Source organism: Cephus cinctus, unplaced genomic scaffold (genome assembly GCF_000341935.2).
Source record: "Cephus cinctus unplaced genomic scaffold, Ccin1 Ccin1_scaffold0593, whole genome shotgun sequence".
NCBI lineage: Eukaryota > Metazoa > Arthropoda > Insecta > Hymenoptera > Cephidae > Cephus > Cephus cinctus.
Genome location: NW_014333239.1, coordinates 226439 through 229935, shown reverse-complemented (window position 1 = coordinate 229935; position 3497 = coordinate 226439).

The following is a 3497-nucleotide window of genomic DNA, read 5'->3' as shown; positions in this document are numbered from 1 at the left end:
AAACACCCTCTCGGCCCGTCCTCCCTCCTGCTGGCATATTCGTTCGTTCGTCCTTCTGCCTGGAAAATATGCTCGAGGCGAATCTCCCGGGAAGGCGAGGAGGAGAGTCTACAAGGAAGGACGGAAAATGAAGGACTGAGAGAGCGAAAGAGCGAGGCAACGAGTGCTTCCTGCCGCGTTGACGATAAACTTTCGAATAAGTTAAATACGCAGGGAATGAAGACGTATTACCCACTGCCTCTCGTATCTATGAGGATGCTGCGGCGGGTTTGAGGCAGGTGGAACGAAACTTCAAACTGTGCAAACTCTCTGACTCTCTTCTTTGCAGCTCCTTTCTTTTGGCACTGGCGTGCAGTTTCCTTGGTATCGCGGCGAGTGAGCAGGACCTTCCGTCGTCTGGACTGCAGTCAACGCTTCTCGCCAGTCACGAACTTCTACGTTGCCTTAGAACGTACGGGGATCTCTCCGAACAAAGTCTTTGGGCTACCAATTATTCTGCCCCTTCATTTAAATTAGTCGATTGTACGAGTATTAAGAATTTCGCCCATGCCAATGATGCGACTGATCTAGATTGTGTCTAGATACGTGTGGTTGATCTACCATGTCGGTAGTTTCCAATTGTCAAGGTTCGCTCGATCAAGCGCACGCATGCAGAGAGAAGCGTGCTCGTCATAGCATTGCGAAATCCAAGAGGGGAAGGGTGAGCAGAACCAAATTAAAACAGGCTACCCGGGACATGTCAGCGCGGCTGCTTGGATGCCGTCCCGTCGCCAAAGTCAACGCCAACGTCAACGCCAACGTCAACGCCAACGCCAACGCCGACGCCAACGCCAACGCCAACGCCATCGTCGCCATCGTCCCTAGCGCGACCAGCGCTAGCACGTCGTCGTTCTAGCACAGCGGTGTGCCGCTGCGGCTTGAAGGCTGAAGGGCCTGAGTTGGCAATAGTGGAGCACCCACTCGTGGCGACACTCGCGAGCGGCCTCATTGTCTCTCGAGAGACGCCGCGCGCTCCTCCAGCAGCCTACCGGTTCCCCTGTGCATCGTCTCCTTCCCTTCGGCCGCCATCCCTCTTGAACAGCCACGCTGGAGAACCGGGGACCCGGGGGAGCCAGGGGAGCGAAGAGGAGGCTCCAGCGGGAGGAAGCTGTACCGAGCTGGAGACACCTCTAGTACCTCTAGTACCTGCGGTACCTTCGGAAAAGGGGTTGACGATGGGTGGGGACTCTCTCCCCCCCCCCTCCTCGCCCCTCGTCACGTGGGGGTAGCAACGCTTCACTTTACTAGAAACCCTAATAAGCTTATACAGCACTCTCGTCTCCGTCACAGCTAAGCCGCGCCGATGCGCCCCGCGTTCTATCGACTTCGGCGCCCAGCGTCGGTCTCTCGCGGGCCTCAAGCCTATGCCACTGGTCTCGTTCTCACTTGCGCGACCCTATAGTCTCCTTTGAGAATGAGTCCTTCGGCAGGTTTACAATGGCATTTTATAGCGTCCACATGTCTGCGCTGATGCTAGAATTGAGCCGATCGACTTGAACGACAAACGAGCTGCCGACGATCGTTCGGACTTTGATTGGCATGCCCATTAATTGGGAAATTGGTCACGGGCAGTGGACAACGGTCGATGGGTAACGAGGCTCAGGTGAGAATGAAATTCATATCACGGACTGTTAGTCAGCTTTTGGCAGCAGCTTGCGAGACGCGGACCGTGATCGGGCAACCCTGCAAGACAATGGCGGCTAAATTCCCTCTGCAGAGCAGTAAGCTCGAATGGGGAGGCTGGTTGAGAACGGTTGAGGATGCTGAAGGAGAGGGTCGGACCCGAGATATCTGCTGGACCTCCCGTGTCGCGATGCCTTTCCTGCTGGCTCCGAAGATTCCGCATCTTTCCTTTGTGGAAGTACGGTAACGCTGGCTAGACACTTGCTTTCGTTGGTGAGGATGCTCGTGCGGCGTGTCGCGTATGTGCATACACTCTCCCAGCCAGCCAGTCACCTAGTCAACCAACTACAGGAGAGGGAGAGAGAGAGAGAGAGAGGGGGGGGAATTTACGCGAGACCCGAAACGCCCTTTCACATTTATACCTTCTGCGACGGTGAATCCATTTTCAACGTACGGTGCTCGCGTTTATGGATTCCTTATGAGTGCCACGGAAAAAAGGGCTCTCCTCAAAAAGCAGTGGGACTCGTTCATTCGAACGTCAAGAATTTCGGTATTCAAGAGTTGTCTGTATAAGTATAGTCATCTGCATATAGGAAAGGCATAATCATGAAAATCAAATGATTAGGCTCTAATACTGGAACGACAAAAATACATTGACACGAACACACTAGCTGCCGAAGTAACGACCCTTTGAGAGAATATTTCTGAATAATAATAATAATAATAATGGTTGGAAGACTACAATAGGCTAAGTGCTGCTATATGTATATTTGTATAAAGAAACATGTGCGTGGAATCATTTTCATGCTATGGTCATCGTTCGAGCTTTGCATCGCTCTTGCCAACGTGAAAACAAGTTCGATCGATCGGTGGGCATATGAGTCCTTGGATATACTACATGGAAACGGAACTTCGAATTCATTCGGTTGATGTTGACAATAATAATTTTGATGATGCAGATACGATTATTCTGCAAGGACACGATCTCAAATTGATATCCCACTGCGACAACCAGACTACGCGATGTTCGCAGGTTCGTCGGCCATGAGGCAGGACCCCTTCGCCGACTCGAGGTTGCACCTCTTTTTCCTCCTATTACGCATTTCCGGTTCGCTGAACCGGAAACGCTAAGATAAGACAGTCTACTCGTCCGTGCTAGAGCCACCTACCCAAGCAGTGTTAGCCATGGGCTTATCCGGAAAATATTATAGGCATGTGCTTCCTATAGATTATTATTCCAACTCTTGGTGCAGGAACATGCGCACGAACATGTTACGTGCCGGCAGCTGGTGAGATCTGGTGCCTCAGTAACATCCGGCTAAGGGTTGAGCACTGCGTAGTACAACGCATAGTTAACGCAGTAAACTTGATCAACGGACACTCCACTCGGAGAAACAAAGAAATAGAGAACAAGAAGCACGCGCGCTCCCTGTATCATGGGGACTCGGAATCTTCGCACTGGACCAACAGCCGCACTGATGTTCCACGATTTATAAGGATCGTCTCCAGTCCTTCCAATTGGAGGCTCCTTGGTCCTGCGAGGTTGGCATTAAAGGACACGTTGGCCCGTAATGCGTTTTCATGATTTTCCTTCTAGCCGGAACAGGGCCGACAGGTTGGCTAAGGGCTGCAAGGGGGTGGTCGGTAACGCTGCAACGATCGTTATTATGGGGCATCGGTGCTTAGCTAACTTCCTCGCGAGGGCGCTGCTATCTATGCTATCGCATTCGCGCTCGTTAACGCGCAGCATTCTCGAAATTACGTTTCCAGGCTAAATTGAAGACTCGCCTTGGAAGCTCCGATAACCTGCCAGGACATTGTTCCCATTAATCCAG